This window comes from Mytilus californianus, unplaced genomic scaffold (assembly GCF_021869535.1).
Source record: "Mytilus californianus isolate M0D057914Y unplaced genomic scaffold, xbMytCali1.0.p SCAF_6, whole genome shotgun sequence".
Taxonomy (NCBI): domain Eukaryota; kingdom Metazoa; phylum Mollusca; class Bivalvia; order Mytilida; family Mytilidae; genus Mytilus; species Mytilus californianus.
The window spans coordinates 68,821,273-68,841,044 of NW_026262712.1; positions in this window are offsets into that span (position 1 = coordinate 68,821,273).

Consider the following 19,772-nt stretch of genomic DNA (forward strand, 5'->3'; position numbering starts at 1 on the left):
TTCAATAACAAGTCATATGCAAATACCTTAATGGTGTCCACAGATATCTCATTACAATACGCTAACGCTCTAAAGAATCCCGAAAGGAGAGGCAATTTCTTTGTCATATCAAAAATCATTAAACTATATGGTAAACGAATTGATGTTTTCGTTAAACAGTCGTAATAATCTGTAAATATCTTACACCGCCCATTTAATGCTCACACATCCGTAAACTACTCTTTTAAAAGCTATTATGGTGCCACATGTGGAGCAGGATCTGCTTACCCTTCCGGAGCGCCTGAGATCAACCCCAGTTTTTGATGGGGTTCGCGTTGCGTAGTCTTAAGTTTTATATGTTGGGTCTTGTGTACTATTATTTGTCTGTTTATCTTTTTATTTCTTAGCCATGGCGTTGTCAGTTTATTTTTGATCTATGAGGTTGACTGTCCATCTGGTATCTGTCGCCCCTCTTTTATATCTGAAAAAAACACGTACGTGTGTTGTAGTCCGTACATGTATGTGTACCCGTAAGTCCTTTTGATGAAGGTGTCATGAATGTGCTGAGTATAACTAATTATAACTCAATTATATAGTTGCCAAAGCTATCTGATTGTATAGATGTACTGTTGTATTAATAAAATTGAAGAATATTGCAATAACTTCTAAACTCACTAGGTGAAGAACTATTTTCGTAACAGGTGCTGTAAAAATTGCCATCTTGTTTCTACTCCAGTGGTCCTGAAATGAACTCCAGTAATGAATGTCTCCCAGGCAAAAGTAATGTTATACATCAATGATATAAAATTGGAGACATAAAGTTATCATATTCTATGGTTTTATGATTGTATTATTTGTCGTAGTCATGTTTCAAATGTTTCATGTTCTGTTCAAGTAATTACGTCTTTCACTATTTAAAAAATCAATTACGTCCTATAACTCAGATAAGTCGTGGTTTATTATATAAAATACAAGTAAATCAATGACGTAGTTCGTGTATCAATGTTTGTTTATTTATTTGTTTGTACTTTATCATACGTATATCCAATTATGTTAAATTGATGACTCAAATAAATGTAGTAGATGTTGAATATTAATTTGTTTTTTTAAGAACACCCGAAAATAAAAAAAAAATGATGTTGTAGCAAATCTAAGATTTGTTTGAAAATGCTTATTTCCCCGATGAATAGGACATCTTTCAATATTATTAACAACAATGATTAGGTGACTGCGATTAAGACAAATAAAATACATGATTCATAATATGACGTTTTATTTGAGTGTTGTCGTGAAATTGTGTTACCAAACATATACCACAACCGACAGAAAATTAGGCAGTATTAAGTCTTTTTTCTGCACAAAGTATTTCTCAAAATTCGTCAGTATCGACTCAAAGTCGAATTGTCCTGAACACATTTCGTTACCTGTATTTCCTTGATTATTCGATTTTCAAAGTGATATATTTCAAACAGATCATGCGCTAACAAAATTCATTGCTAACAAATATTTTGATAAACACAATGATTTCAGTAATGCAAAATGACATCAATACAGAGATAGATTACTAAACATGTGAGACAATGTGCGCACGCACATCTACTGTCAAACATTTTATGTCTGATTATGTATGTGAATACCGGAAGCTGCATAGAAAGATACAATTGTTTTTCATCTTTATAACGTTTTCATCGTTTTGAAATATTCTTGTATTTGTCCTTGTCAATTATAGTTGTTACTGTTTAATTTATTTTATGTGCTATCAGTTTGGCGTGGCTCGGTACTTATGCATCCTAACATTGTGTTATTGTGCTTTGGTAATTTTCTTTTGTATTCTTGTCTTTAGTTTTTGCCTACATAATGTGCTTTCTCTATACATGTATGCCTTTTTCTTTTACGGTGTTGACATATTTGTTTGCTTTATAGCGATTTCGATTTTAACAGAATTTTGTTTACAATGTGTGTTTGTTTTGTTCACACATCGTTGTAAATATAATGGAATTTTTTGCGACTGTTATACAAGTAAGAGATTTAGCTAACTATAAAATCAGGTTTAATCGCCAAAATAAATTCCGCCAATTTCAAAGTGCACATGCAAAGATATTGATAAAAGTTTTGATTCCGCCAAAATAATAACCGCCAAAATATTTCGAGTAACTTATTCAATGAAAATCGCGAAATTTTACACCTGCGAAAATTACCCGCAATACGGTATGTTTGAAATAGTATTTTTATTGATGGCTTTTTAACCAACATTACCAATGCATGATACATATTAACAATCATCCATTGAAAACTTTGATCTCAATATCTCAAAACATGACATGTACCAATTGAAGAACATAAGGTGTGCATTTCAAGAATAAAGGTAATTTAGTGGTACATGAATATGTGATAGTCGAGGATCAAACTACTATTTTTTTCTTAAAAATGTCTTGTACCAAGTCCGGAATATGGAAGTTGATGTGTTTTCCTCAGTTATGGTTTTTAACCCGGATTTGTATCAGCTAAATAGATTGATGATAATTCAACAGCGGTATACTACTATTGCCTTTATCAAACACAGTTAAAACTTCAAAACTTATTCAAAAGTTGAAGAGCTTTTAACATTAAAGTGTTTAGACAAATGTAAAGCTAAAGCCGGACAAGGAATCACAGATTTGCTGGAGGCATAACATGTTTCTTTTTTCAATTAAAAATAATGTAATCTAACAGCTAGTTTAAATTATACACTCTATCCGTATTTGAATGCAGGTATTAAATTACAGGTTACTTTACTTGTGAGAATCTTAACGACTAACTGTTCACCAGGATGGTAATAATTACATTTACGGTACCAAATTAGATACACAAAAATTTGTGCATTCCGACAATAAATGTCTCTGCAGGGAATATGTTCTTGTAGTTTGATATATGTTAACTTAAACCACCATTAAAAGGAGAAATTATGGTCCTGAAATAATAACGATTGTCTGAACTGTTGGTGTTATCATGTTGTTAAAGCCATTACATCGATACTGGAGGAACGTCCCTTGTCTGAAAGTTAATATATCTCGATGCATATTTGATTTTTCAATAACATTAACAATATAAATTTTACGGTACCATGCAGATGCGCAATTTGACAAAACATGCAACATTGGTGATGATCGAGACTTAACTATTTGGAATCCAAAGGAAAACACTATTGACAAAGATGGACAAGTAATTAGAGCTTTGCATAAGGGTATTATATTCGTAAATTCAAAATATTTAAAAAATTTAGAAGCAATTTGTAATAAATCAATATCCGTATTTTCATGTCTAGTGCCCAAGTGACAAGTCAAACCCCCGGACACTAAAGGTTCAACAGCAGAAGTATCGACCAACTGGTATATGTTACATTAACGTTGCCAAGTTTTTGGCATCATATGTTCATTTCGACAATGAATGTGTTTTTTTTTTTTTGTTTACCTGTTTACATATTTTTTTGATTTACGCTTGCCACTGAAAAGTACTTTATTTTCGTATGTCAGATGATGGATGTGAAACAGTTGATTTCGACATTGCTAATTTTTTGGAGTTCGCGCGATTCGTCATATTTATTCTCATGATTCATACCTCAATTCATATGTATATAATATATTTCAGCTGAATTACATAAGTACAGAATACATAGGGTCCCTGAAGAGAAACCGCAAAAGGGCGAAGTATAATGCGTTTTACCACAGATTTATATTCCGAGTAATGCCGTTTGTACACTTATAAATCTGATTACTATCATTGACATTTATCAAATGGGCGTTAAAAATCCATAATTAATATATCAGTCCTTGTTGTAGATTTGATATGTTGTAAACATTTGTTCAAGCGGTGATTTTATATATTATAAAGAATGCATTTTTTTCAAATCATTATATATCTTTTTTTATCTGGAACCATTTTTAAACAACTTTCTTTTAATGTTTTTTTAACATACTTGAAGAAGCTGAAGCCTGCCTATAGGTGCGGAATTTTCTCGATATGTTGAAGATCGATTGGTGGCCTTTGTCTGTTTTCTGCTTTTTGGTCGGGTTTTAGTATCTTTAACATATTCACAGTTTCCATTCTCAATGTTATTGAAAATCATTTATGATCACAATTATCAACATAGTAATGGGAATATACGAAATGATTTCCCATGAGACAACTATCCACTTGAAACCGAGTTCAACAAAAATAGGTTAGCGTATTCCCTTAAAAAATTAAAAAAAAACGCACAGTTGGCAGTTGATATACATATTTTTATCTAACGATATCATATCAAATGCCCTTTGTAAGTAACACAATCCGAGTTTTTCTTATTTCAAAAAGAATTTGTCTTTGTCAATTATAGTTGTTACTGTTTAATTTATTTTATGTGCTATCAGTTTGGCGTGGCTCGGTACTTATGCATCCTAACATTGTGTTATTGTGCTTTGGTAATTTTTTTTTGTATTCTTGTCTTTAGTTTTTGCCTACATAATGTGCTTTCTCTATACATGTATGCCTTTTTCTTTTACGGTGTTGACATATTTGTTTGCTTTATAGCGATTTCGATTGTAACAGAATTTTGTTTACAACACAATGTTGACTGCTGTACCCCTATTTTGACATTTTTACCTATTATGTGTGTTTGTTTTGTAAATATAATGGAATTTTTTGCGACTGTTATACAAGTAAGAGATTTAGCTAACTATAAAATCAGGTTTAATCCACCATTTTTACACAAACAAATGTATGTAACAAGTCAGGAATATTACAGTTCTTATCCATTGGTTTGATGGGTTTGAGCTTTTGATTTTGCAATTTGCTTAAGGACTTTTCGTTTAGAAGTTCCCTCAGAGTTCAATGTTTTTTTTTTTTATATATATATAACTGTTCACAATACCGACGCAATAAGTATCGTTCCTTTTGAAGTTCATGCCATTCCATCAGTTGATGTATGTTTCATCGATTAATATCTTCGTTTCGAATCATGATATGTGAACATCGGTAAACTATCGTTCCTACATTTATTGTTGGTGCGACGTTATTTTCATTTTTACATTTAAAAACTAGAAATCCTAAATATGATTACTTTGATCCTGAATTACCAATATTGTCATTGTAGTTAACATAGCTTAATAATCACTTAATTAGAAGATATTGTTTGTGTTTATCTTGAAAGGTGTTCATGTTAGTTAATTTTGCTGGTTATTTGTCTGTTAATGTAATCCCCTCTTTGCGTTCATATGTGCGGCTTGTACGTTTTCAAGAAAACTTCAGACACGCTTCATACATATGCAGGGACTATAACTAGCGATGTGTTATTGTTAAAAAATAACGTGTACGATTTTAACAGTATTAGAAACTCGTAAAATGTGCCTGTAAGGTTCAGTTCAAACCAAAGGAGACATATTATTTTCTGTTGAAAAGAAGTAAACAAACCTTTACAAATGAAAACCACCCACTCATAGTAGTTGAATAAACGCTACTTGTATGTGTCAATTTCTGTTTCTGTGATGATGGACCTTTCGCCATTATCTTTTCTGATTTTGTATATGAATGGACGTCATTAACTGCAGTTTCGTTATACAAATAGAATCTTTTACTTGCATCTTTCTGATGGAAGAGTGAGCTATGAATTCCTCTATATTAAATTGGTGTCCGAAGTGCAAAGGAATTTCCCTATTATCCAAACATCACAAACGGTATCCAGAGCCTGTATAGCCATTCGTTCGTTGTCAGTAAACATTTTGTCCAAAAGACGAACGGCCCGTGATACAAACAATCTGTGAAAAACAAAGAATAAGTTATCCGGTTTTGATGCATGTTATTGAAGGGTTGTTGTTGGCTTCTGTCTTTAATAATTTTGTTTCGTTTTTTGTTATATACAGTTTGAATTATTTTGCATTTGGTAGTGTGATGAACGCCTACAGTCTTCCATGTTCTGCTTTCTACATAATTACAAACATATCGCTTTATACTTAAGTCATATTAGATACATAAACAAAAATTAAATCTGTAAAATATAGCTCCCTTTGTGACGCTATGACTTCATCAGGAATATGACAGTTGTTATCTATTCGTTTGATGTGTTTGAGCTTTTTTTTAAGAGTGAGCCTTTTTTTAAACGAAACCTTTAAGTCAAACTATTTTAAATATTAACATATTGTCACAAATTCTGGAACTATAATTTCGTAATGATTTGTATATTATACATTCATTGACGTTATTAACGATGTTTTTTTCTCTTAATCGTTGTTATCATAAAAGCAAGGACGCTTCGTGCAATTTTTTTATCTTTCGAAAAGCAGCTTCAGTTTTCTCCATAATAAATATTTTAATTGCAGAATTAAAACAACAAACACATCCCACATTTAAGTAAAATAAGTTTTCTCAAAAGAAAAGGGACTGTAACTTTAGAGATATACTTAAAAACCGTTCACTTACTAGAAAGCATTTTTGATTCTTTTTCACTTTCTTGAAACGATACCTGACCCTCTGTGTTGATATACTTTTCGAGCTCGAGTAGCTGAAAATTATTTTTACAATGAGTCTATTGCAGGACTCTCAATATAGTACAATTGTTTTAAATTAATAACTGTATTGTGTGCTATTAATACCTATATTTTATATAATATAACTGTACTGCTTATAGCAGTATCGGTACAATCATAATCTGGTATTGCACCAGATGGACACTTCTTATAGGAACAAGCGCCTTTTTAAAGGAATTTATTGGTGTATAAACTCGGACAATTCACTCACAAACAAACAAATAAAAGTCCAAACTTTTATGTTTGGACTTTTATGATATGTTTGTGAGTGACTTGGTACAGTTTATACACCAATAAATTCCTTTAAAAAGCCGTTTACTCCTTATAGTTCTTTAAAACTGGAGACATGGAATTTATTTTCCCACGCTCACAATTTCAATTATACAGCACAATGTAAAACAAAATAACGAGTTTATAAACATAAACGTACACCAATCAAATACAAGGCTGGACAAGGAAACATATATTTCCACTAGGACAATAATATATTCTTGAATTAAAAAAAAAAAACATTCAAAATTGTTTTCACAGCAAATTTTAATAACACACTATTGATATTTATCTCACAGTACCGAAATATAGTACTTGCTATAAAGATCATCATACCCTTGGGGACTTATAGTCCTCCGGCGGATATATCGACCTATTGGTTGTAACAGCATATAAATATAAACTACGCCATATGAGATTTTGACAATAGATATCTATTTTTATAAAGAAATAATGATGACTTAGTAACCAAAAAAATGCCAAAATATATAGGGGAAAAACAAAAATCTTACCTAACTGCAAGTTTAAGACGGTCTCATAGACCGATTATCTACGGCATTCATTGTTGTCTCTTTGCCACATTCCTCATTTCCATTCTCAATTTCAATTTTATATAATACGAGAGACGAATGCCGTTGATAAAATAGAAAAACAAAGTATATAGGGTATGTATCCATGGCAAAAAATCAGTTCAAGAATAGCAACAAAAAAAAAAAGAAACAAAAATCAAAGGAACAGCTTTCATTGCTGTTCTTCATCTGTATGTTGACTGCTACGAAGTGCTCTGTATGTTATGATCTACAAATTGATTTAATTGGTAAACAGTGGTAAAAAATGTTAATATGAGTATAAAACACATATATTATTAACTGCATCTCGGCTCTCATTCATTCTCATAACTATCAATTTAGTGGAATTGCACTTGCAACACAAGAAGAGATGGCATACTGCTGATTCTCAAATAACTTTTTTTTGGGTATATTTTGTATATAGGTATGAATGAACTGTCCGTGCCAGATTCTATAATTCAGAACGTTTTCGAATTCTACTTCCATTGGTATACTGCCTTATTATTTGTCTTTTATTTTAAGCTCAATCTCAGCTTGTATCATTGATAATTAAGAGCTACATATTATCAATATAGTGTTGAACGTGATTGTCTTATAAGGAAGACTATGAAAGCACTGGAAATGTCCTTGAAAAAAGTGATGACCTTAATAAGTTTTTAACAACATAATAAATAAACATGCAATTTAAGTAGTCTATTGTTGGTCCAGTTGATCTGTTGAGTTCATGATTACTGATGATTCAAATTGTTTATTAAATATTCGAAAGAAACCAACAGATGTCAATTTAGGAATTCGATATACCAGATAAAAGATAACCCAAATTCATTGAAATCACTCGTAACATTTCCAACGACTCCAGATTATCTTCCTTATACAAATGTAGACAAATTGTAAGTCAAACTAATTAATAATCATAATAAAAAACAACAAAAAGTAAGTATGAATTTTGGCAATTTTTTGTCATGTATTTATTAGGTCAGTTCAACTATATATCAACCGGCGAACGAATTTGCATTCATCTACAATGTCTCATTAATGTCCAAGATAAAAACATTGAAGGGCAACCATCATATGTTTTCTCCAAATGGCAACTGGGCTATCAGACGCCAACTGTGATATATTCAGCCATTCAGGAAAACTATATATTCAGTTCACATTCTGTCCAATCCATGACGCTTCTTTTAACAATATCTGAAAATATACAACACCCAGCAGAAATATATTCTAAAGGGTGGGATAGGGTGGGTTTTTGTGTTTCTTCAGTTCAAATCACACAATGAACAAATCACGAAAAGCATACAATTGTATATCAAATAAAAGTGGGAAAACCGCTTATAAAATTATGTAGGTAAATGAAAGATGCTAAAGTCCTTCAAAATTAAAGAAAAATTAACTCTAGTTTAGCAGACGATAATCTCAATCTATTAAATTGATTTAATGCTTAATGATTAAATCTTATTATTAAATATTCGAAAGAAACCAACAGATGTAAATTTAGGAATTCGAGATACCAGATTCAAGATAACCCAAATTCATTGAAATCACTCGTAATATTTCCAACGACCCCAGATTATCTTCCTTATACAAATGTAGACAAATTGTAAGTCAAACTAATTAATAATCATAATAAAAAACAACAAAAAGTAAGTTTGAATTTTGGCAATTTTTTGTCATGGATTTATTAGGACAGTTCATCAACCGGCCAACGAATTTGCATTCATCGACAATGTCCCATTAATGTCCAAGATAAAAACATTGAAGGGCAACCATCATATGTTTTCTCCAAATGGCAACTGGGCTACCAGACGCCAACTGTGATAAATTCAGCCAAATGCTTGCAAACTTCGTTTGTTAGCATCGCCAAATAAAATTTATCAATCCATGACAAAAAAATTAAACACATAGAACAAAGGAGTATGGCCACGAAGTGCCGATATTGGCCCTGTGAGGTGACAAAAAATAAAAGAGTAATAAGGTGGATCCTTTATAGCTAAAACATATCTACGTATATCGTTATTTGTTTTTATAGTATAAAATCATATTTTTGTGACGTCATTAATGTGACGTAATACCCGGAATCAAACCGGAACGCTCAAAATGTCCAAATTCTTTAAGAATTTCACACTTCCTGGTTAAATTTCGCATTGGCCACAGGCCTCGACCAAAGTAATTTTACTCTTATTTTGATTGTTTGACACTTTGACTCAGTTTGCAACATTATTTAGCGTGGTCGAGGCCTGTGGCCACATCGAAAATTTAACTTTTGCTAACAAGCAAATCCTGATTCAACGCCGCCATTTCCGAGGTACGATAGATTCTGTGACGAAATAACTGTACCAAGATTTTGTACAATTGCTTTAAATAGAATAAATTCTATAATTTATTATTTTCTTTTTCATAACAAAAAAAAGAAGAAAATGGAATAGCAAGTCTTTGTTTTTAGCGAAGCTTCGTTAACCGCCGATCCGGCGAGGTTTTTAAACACGGATAGATACGTCCTCATAACTGTTTTTATTAGAAAACAAGACAAATTGTTCGAAATAAAAATTATGAATTTGAAAATTATTTCAAAGTTCATTTCCACGTTATTTTGTAATAATTATCCCGGTCTGTGCTATGCAAACAAAAATATGACAGTTTAAATTAGAGTCGTAGTTTTTTTCCCGTAAAATTCTACTCATCCAGCAGATCGATATTGGTGTCAACATAAAAATTTAATACAAATTTCCTTTTAGATACACGTATTTTGTATTTTAAAGACGAAATCGTCGAAATGTAACCTCCGCGGAATGTAATCTCATGTTGACGCTTTGATGAAGTGCTTTCTTTCACGTCCGCATTTTCTATCATGTATGGCATGCCAAGTTAACATTTTAAATAATTACTATGGATGGTGTAAATAAATTACAGAACTATGAACAAAAACATACATAGAAAATCGTAGGACATAAGAAGAAGCCACTTGAGAATTTTGATATCATATTGCACAGTGGTTAAATAAGCTTTTCAATATTTCTTTAATTAAAATTACGACGCCATGAGAGGGCATGGTGTATACTGTCCGTGACATTCAACCAGAAGAAATATTTGTTTTCAATGAAAACTGAAATAAAGATGAAACAAAACTATCCGACACAATCATATAGCTTGGGTGACTTCAAATACATATCTGATATTCACGCGGGATAGCGTGCATAATTGGTCAGCATGCATACAAGGAGCAATTGTTCATTTTGTCCCTTTTTGGTGGTCTCTTTTAAATTTGAGTGAGACTATGTCACAAGCGACCAACAAAAAATGGCTGCTTACTATGAATAAATTATCTATGATATATCTTTATATTTCTGATTTTTTCGTTTCTTGTGGTGGCCCGAAGTTCGTGTTCAATCTGTAGTTACTTGTTTTTATCTTTTTGTATTGCTGTTTTTTTTGTCGCCTCTACATGTATATGTTCATGGTGTTGTATGATTTTATTGGTCTAATGATTCTTTATTGCCCCCACCCCCCTCCTTTTGGAGAATTTTCTCTTATGTTCAATGATAACACATGCAGTTTCTTGTTTCCTGTTTGAAATAGATTCTCTAAATTGCTCTCCGTCATAAATATGCATGAAGTATTTGCCACTGGACGTTCGTCAAACAACTATCAATCAGATCTCCTCTAAAGTTACAGTACGATAATGACTTTTAACATAATTAAATAAATTGATTAAAGTTTTTAAAATCTTTTGAGAAGGTATTTACTTCACTTTTTGGGAAAAAAGAAAAAAAAAGAATATTGAATATCAAATACAAACACCATTTTACTACATGAGTTGTTTGTCTCATGATGATGGATGACTGTTTAACGTCCGGCGGCAAGTCAAATGCATATTCCGGACGAGAACATGTTAATTTGCGCACATTACCTCTAGACTTTGGTATCTAGGGTATACAAGACATAATCTGGACATCACACATGGAGTCCAGAATTGGGGAGCTTCTCTTGAAGCATTTATCCCACATGCCATGGATGAAAGTGGCAGTGAGCAGAGTGTAGTTGAAGAATAGAATATTAATGTTATCATTGTTAGGTACCTGTGACATTGACGTTTATCTCAGCATTCATCTTGCTCTTCTTTTTGAAACCTATTTGTTTATATCGTACTTTTTGCAACTAAGCAAACTTTTTGAAAACTCTTAACACATTTTTACAGGTTAATATAACCATGGAAGTATTATATTTTTACTTCCATGATATAACATATCCACGAGAAATAGTTCACAATTCATTTCATTTTAAAGAAAACAAACATTGTGGAGAGTTGTCTCATTGGCAATCATACCATATCTCCTTTTTATATATAGACGAAAATAATTGATCTTGTATATTAATTATAGTTATAGATAATCCATTACTTGGATGGACGCAGCTTACATACACTTATATCGTTACAATCAACGCCAAATAAAAAAACTGATATTCATGGATTTCTATTAGTTTTAAAATGAATCCATGCACGTCATTCGGTATCTGGTTGAAAGTTGTCTTCTTTGCAATAATATCACACATCTGCTTTTTTTCATACGGATTAAGGCATGAATCTGTTAAATTTGACCAAATGATAATAAAAATAATAAAGTACACTCGAACTTTTTTCGAGATAAGAATGATAGTTGTATGTGGAATATCGGGACACTTTAACCACGAGCAAGACTAGGTAAGATTACAAGATAAAAGCTAATTAAGAATAAATTGACAATTGTGAAAACCTTTAAAAATAATTTCAGTTTAAAACTTAAAGGGGCATTAGCCGTCAAGTTCATGTTCACCGATTTGACTCAAATTCTAATATTCGACTTATAACATACTAAAACGTATATCCAATTGAAAAAAAAGTATAAAATAAACAATTTACGATGCATAGACTCGATATTATGTATCAGCATTTTGTGTGTATTTTAGTCTAGACGCCATCTAATTAACCATCGAGGTGACCATCTGAAGACTGCCGACGGTCATCTTACCCGATATAAACATAAACAAAGATATAAAAATAGATAGCAAACTCGTGCAATTGGATTTTTCTAGGTCTGTTTGATTTGATATTACAGGTTAAAGTAATATGTTAATAATCATTTTTACCTGTATAAGAATGAGTTTTTGTAGATCGAATCAGTCAACCAAATGGTTTACCCTTATTCCACTTCCAATGTTGACATACTTTTTCTTTTAATACCTGAACACGCCTAGTTCATGCGTAACCCATCTCTAGCTAAGGGGTTCAATTGAACTTCACATGAATACGGATTTAATAAGGTCGAATTATCCACTTGCAAGTGAATAATTCATTAGCGATGTTTCTTTGCTTATTTTGACAAAACTGAACCAAACTGGCTGCTAAAAGCGAATTATTATTTCATTATTTTACTTTCATTAATGATTGAACAAAAATAAATCTACTTTTTTTTCTATATCTCGCAGCTAATGCCCCTTTAACGAGAACACGAATCATAAAATAATAAAAGTATTTGTACTTTTAAAACTTTGCAAAATTCGTATAGATTTAATTGAATATAGCTAAATCACTAAATGAAATCGTCCACAATGGACAACTGAGAATGAGTATTCAGTCAAATTTTTGAGTTTTTTAAACTAGGCAGTGGCTATTTTGCATCCGCAGGCAAAATAGAAAATATGCTATTTTGTCGTCTTTGATTAAAATATCTTCATTAAAACAAGCAAAATAGAATATTTCGATAGCAATGACTATTTTGCCGGCGCCGGCAATATAGTGAATTTGTTATTTTGCCAGTTCTTTGTAAAGAGTGAATTTTGATATTTACTTGTGAAAAATACTACAAAAATGTGCATTGGCAACATAAAAGAATCAAATTATTATTCGTCATATAGTTGAATAAGATAATTGAGGAGGGTCGGAGGGGTCCTGATCCCGAAATCCCGGGCTTAAAAACATGAAATCCCGAGGTCCCGAATTTAAAGAAATTTAAATCCCGACATCCCGAAATTTGAAAAAAGAATTCCCGGATCCCGAAAGGATCAATCCCCAAATCCCGAGCTTAAAAACACCCTATCCCGAAGTCCCGATAAAGGTCCTACCCCCCTCATAAATGTCAAAATATTTGAGATACATATAATCGTTTAAAAACATTTATGAGTCCAAGCGAAAATAAGAATTTGTAAAAAGGAATAAAGATAAAAACTATTGAGCATCCATTTGTAGAAATGAAATCATATCAAAACATGTAGTTGAAAAAATACTTCTAAAATCAGTCTAACTAGAACTAGAAATCGCGGGCATTTAGAGCTTGGTTGAAAGTATGAAAACTGTTGTAGGGTGAATTTGTGTAAAAGATTTTATGACTGGAGAATTTAAGGAAATGTATCAAAAGTCAAAGGTACTTGGTGGCAGAGCAATTTATTTTAGCCCTCCCCCTTTTTTAAGTTGGATCAAATAAACATATAATAACAGAGACATATATATGTCTCTGATAATAAGTAGCCAAAAAGAAAGTAAAAGATTAGCATGTAATATATGACCGCCGTTGATGAATGGTGGTAAACTTGGAATTGATAGTAAATAGCAAATACAATGTACTCTTTATTTATAGTATATGTATGTTCATAGTATACAGATAAAGCGAAAAAAGATATGTCCTGTCCCCCAAGCACCTATGAACTTGAAGATTCATGAAAACTATGTGTAATTTTAAACGGAAGTCTAGTCTATTACTTAAAAGTCCAACCGATGTCGGAAACAATATCCGGACGCCTTTATTGTCGTTTTTCTCCCAAAATAACCCTAACGGAATAATCATAAGCGAGGATGACAAATGCGACTATGCATGGTACCTATTGGAAACAAAGGCATGATGATTAATTTATTGTGGAAGGAAGAGAAGCGACACACAAAATGAGGTCTTCTCGTTTAATAGTATAGATGCTACATGTATCTGAATGTTGATTTGAGAGTAAGCATGTAATCCTCCGGAATGAGAATGATGTTTATGAGTGCACGTGTGGTTCTGGTGTCTGATGACTTTTGTACAATTATAATGTGTTCTATGATTATTGAAGTACATATAATGATACGTACTGTCTATACACAATGTTTATCTTTATCTGTGTTTTCATCTTTTACTTCTTTACTAGAAAAAAAAATTTCTGTGTTTAAGTGAATCACGGTTTTCTTTCCATATACAAATAAGATGATGTGGTGTGATCAACTATCCTCATACTTTTTTACGACTGTACTTCGCTCGCCAAGATATTTTACAGCTTTCAATCTAAATTCCTTCTACCCAATAGAAGACATTCATTGCTTATGTTTTAAAATCCTTTATGACTTTTAATTTAATCTATGCTATAGAATTATCTTTGTTTACATAGTCTCTGCAACTTCTCTTTTGTGAATATCAATACAGAAAACGAGTATTCGGGCCACTTATACAAAATTTAATTGAAGCGCTTATGTGCAGCTTAAACCTTAATATGAGTAAGTTTCTGTTAATAGAGTTAAAAAAAAACAAGATATATGGACGAGATTCAAGAAATATTTTGTAAAAGAATTCTTGTGGTAAAATGATTATAAAGTTACTAGAACGTTAATGAAAACAATTTTAACGTTACGCGCAAACGGCTAAAATACCATTGTACCTTGGTCTTTTCTGACGCCCTGGAAAATTATACAAACACAGTTACAAGTCTATTGGTTATCGTTTTATGAACTACACTAGTTAGTGATCCTTCTGCAGTAATTTCGTCAATTTCTGGGACAGGGCCGTTTTTAACCCTTCGTGGCCCTACTCCTTTTGAAATAACATAGGTTTTCAACGTTATTAAATTTAACGTAGTATATCAACCATACTATACAACAGTTCAACGTAGTATATCAACCATACTATACAACAGTTCATCGTAGTAAATCAACCATACTATATAACAGTTCACGTAGTATATCAACTATACTATACAACAGTTCAACGAAGTATATCAACTATACTATACAACGTTAACAGTTCAACGAAGTGTATCAATTACACTATACAACAGTTCAACGGAGTGTATCAACTATACTATACAACAGTTCAACAGAGTGTATCAACTATACTATACAACAGTACAACAGTACAACTGTAAACAATGTGTACAACTCAACATTTATTCAACTGTGCATTTACAACTTACAACAAAATTGTATATTCAACAGAACTGTTCAACTTAATGCATGTTTTTAGTAACCGAATAAATTACAAAGATGAACCAATAATCCAAATGTCATTTTTGCTGAAACCAAAATTAAAAATTAGGAATTCTAATGTAGCTCTGGAATGACGACGACATATAGCGACCCATGGTTTTTATCTGATTTTCAGATTTACCAGACATAAAGGCTGATGTCGCTGCTCCTATTCTAAACGAATGGGTATTAAATCTAGATTTTTTAAACTAAAAAAATTGGAGTCTTCTCTTTAAAACAGTCTGAAACTGAAATTGTCAATGATTTCCCATTAATATGGCAAAAAAGAGGACCATCATTTCCAGGTCTAATTTACAAAAAAGCTTTCAAACTATGTAGAGGACAAATCTCATTTGATTATTTCTATCAACAACTTAAGTAGTGGATCTCCCTTTTTGATAAGTTTTTTCAAAATTTTATAGTAACAAATAGCCGATTTTATACATGGTCAATATGAACATCTCGCCTATGTTAAACATGTTCTTGTATAACATTTGATGTAATGGCAAATTCACTCACACGTAAAAATGCAGCAAAAGCGAAGTAAATTTTGTTTGAAACATTATGGTTTCAAATCTAGAAGAGCACACGTGCCTCAAAGCCGAATTAAATCTGATTAAAATATCAATATTTAATAGTACCCCGATATCTTGTAAAGTCTATCACAACCACCCAAAAGTTTCTGAATGATAAAAGATTTAGTTAAATCTTCATTACCTTCAATTTTGAAATTGTAAATTATGTTACTGTATATGATCTACTTGTAGATGAATAATAATGATTAAGTGACAAACAACAAATAAAACGAATAATATGTCAGTTAATTGGTGGCCAATTCAGTGGAATAGAATATTCAATCCTGAACATATTGAACGATCGCATTGCATTTTCATAAACGTTCTAACTTTGAGAAATTGATTAGTTCAACAATTTTTGAAGCTTCTGCATCAAAAGATCTATGAATTCTAGTTAAAAAGTATGTGGCTTCGGGTCGGCATTGCTTGTTACTTCTCTTAACTTCTTTATCTGTCCACGAGATAAAGCACCAGCAATAAAATTGTCTTTTGAAAAATTTTGCAACGCTTTAAACTGAAAATTGAATATAAATGTCCACAAACTATTTTTCTCAACAAAAATATAACCCTGTCATTTTTTGAAGAGTTTGTATTTAAAATTTAAAAACAGCCATATTAACAATAAAAAATCATTTTCTTATTTGTAAATCTTTCTGTCCATAAAAAGGTGACCAAAGCAAAAGGTATTATTTCTAAATAAGTAATGTCACTTAATAAAACTTTGACCCAGTTATATGGTCATTGTAATTTTGCCCATGACCCATTAAAAGAAACTGTACAACCAAATGAATGACCACCTGCACTGTCAGTATACAAATGTAAATCAGCATTAGACTAGAGTTCATTTACATTAACCGGCGATTTCCTCGAACCTAAATATCAAACTTTTCTGGATGTAGTTCGGAAAATATGTAAGTTATCTTTTGTTAAAACCTCCTTTTGGGTTTTGTCTATTAGCAGAGTTGTTTAGCAAAGGTGCAATGTTATTCCTCTTAAACACAGATGGACCAGTATCAACTTCATTGTCCATAACTCGACGACATCTTAAAGCAGAATGATCAAAACCACATTTGAGACATGCATGTCTGTATTCGCAATTGCGTTTATTGCAAAAACCTTTAAAATTAAAATCGTAGCATTTAAAACCAACATTAGCTTGTTGTTGTTTTTGAGTATTGGCAGTTAAAATACGTAACCACAAAAAACCATCTATGGATGACCATTTTTTTGTATGATCCCTTGATACCCTTAAACGGAATTATTGGTCATAAGAATACCATTTTTCAACAGGATGATCAGCCGCTGCACACCTTATTAACGGTTTAATTCCTTCTATTACAAAGCTTACAACTTAATTAAATTATGTATCCGCGAATTTTAAAAAAAATATAAAAGATGTAATGTAATAAAATAAAGTGTAACCGGGAATGTAAATGTTAACGCGGCATACACTACATACATTGTAATTACCTGTTTAAAACAAACTAATATATCACCTGTAGTAAAGCATTTAATTATAATGCTATTCAATGGTTAATATATGTGTGCACAATGTAACTTAACTACTAAATTATAGTTTGTTCAGTGTAATATGCTTTCCGAGTAAGCGTAAAATTGAATTAATGAATCGAACTATTTGCAAGAAATAACTTTCAAATAAATTTAAATCATTTCTTTTACAAATTACAGAAATAAAATCATCCGGAAAATACAACTGCAATAACTATATCTAACTATCAATAAAACAAATGTACTTATCTAAAAATATGTCCGAATCAGCCTGTCCTTTTTGTGTTCCTTCAGTTCAAATCACGCAATGAACAAATCATGAAAAACATGCAATGTTATATCAAATAAAAGCGGGAAAATTATGTAGGTAAATGAAAGACGCTCAAGTCCTTCAAAATTAAAGAAAAGTTAACTCTAGTTTAGCAGACGATAATCTCAATTTATTAAATTGATTTTTTTTCTATAGTGAACTTTTCAAAACAATACAAAAAGGGAAAATATTAATATCTGTATATAAACACGTTATTATACTACAGCATTTAGAATATGGAATACTTCTTTTAAAAAAAGGCTTGGCTGTTGCAGGCACAAAGAGAACTAAATTGAAAGGAACTAACTAGAAAGGTAACTGCTTCTGCATTGTAACAAAAGCCCGATCATGCCAAATTTGCATTGGTTTGGCTGTTTTCTGCTCTATGGTCGGGCATGTGGTCTCGTTGACACATTCCCCGTGTATATTTTCAATTTTATTAATTTTATTGGTGAAATGTTTAATGTTGGAAACACCGAACTCAAGAACATTTTAAAATGGAAATTCATTACTTTCATAATAGGTTTTTATCATACCGTACTGACTAAGCTTATATCTCTTAAGTGTTGGCCTGCATCACATAAATTTTTTTCGTCATGCTGGATAAAATAAATATTGTAAGTTCCAAAGTAAAAATGTGAAAACAGATTAAAGCATGTACACAATCAACTAGTTTGTCACATAGCAATCTTAACAAAAAATACGGAACTCCATGGCAAATTCAAAACCGGGAAGTTCATAAATAAAATGAAATTAAATGTTATTCAATAAACAGAACAAGTCTAAAACAACTGTCGTATTCCATGTTGTTACAGGAATTTCCCGAAGAAAATGATGGTTGTAAAACTGGATAAAACTTCCACTTGAATACACATTGTTTTCAGTTCCGTTAAATTCACAAAATTGAGTAAGCAGCGCATAATCACTATTAACCATGATATCACTGGGATATGGTTAAATATAAACTGTAAAATACTCACTTCATTTTGTTCTTTATGTCCATCCTGATAAATAAAAAACAAGTTACTTCATGATCCTTTAAAGTTTCAAGTGTAACATATATAATATGTGTCTTCTGTTTCATTTCTTTTTCAGTGTTTCATGTAAACCTTGCTTTACAGACTAATCTTATTAATTGACACACCCAAAGTAGATGTTGTCAACAAAATACTATAAATGGCGTAGAAAAAACTAAATTGAAGAGCTTCAAAACCTGAATTCCTAAAATTTGTTTTAAATACAACTAGTGCAATCTATTCCTGATCGAAGAACATCTTTAATGTAACGAAAATTTGACCATTTTGTATACAGAATAAGTTTACATTACAGAAGTCGTCTTTTTCAATCAAAATAAAAACCTTGAGGCCTTTTTATATAATTACTATCGCTGCAAGTTGTGCGATTACATTTGTATTTAAAGAACGTACTTTACATTGTACTATGACTCTGTTATATACTCCTAAGTACATAAATTAATCTTGATGGTATGATACACGTAATAGTTCATAGTATGCCATATAATTCCATGGTTATATATGTCCCACCTTTGCCATATTTAATACTGAAACAATGTATGTTAGAAACGAACTTATTTATATAATCATTTACCTTTCAGTATGTTATTTCTATAAATATTTATAATATATCTTACGGAAAAATGCACTGAGAAGTATCCATATTGTTGTGGTAAACCTGGAATATGACGACTCCTGTTCACAACACTTTGTACAAGATTTGTGTTTTTCTCTTGAAATAAAAATCCACATCCTATTCATGAGAGATATT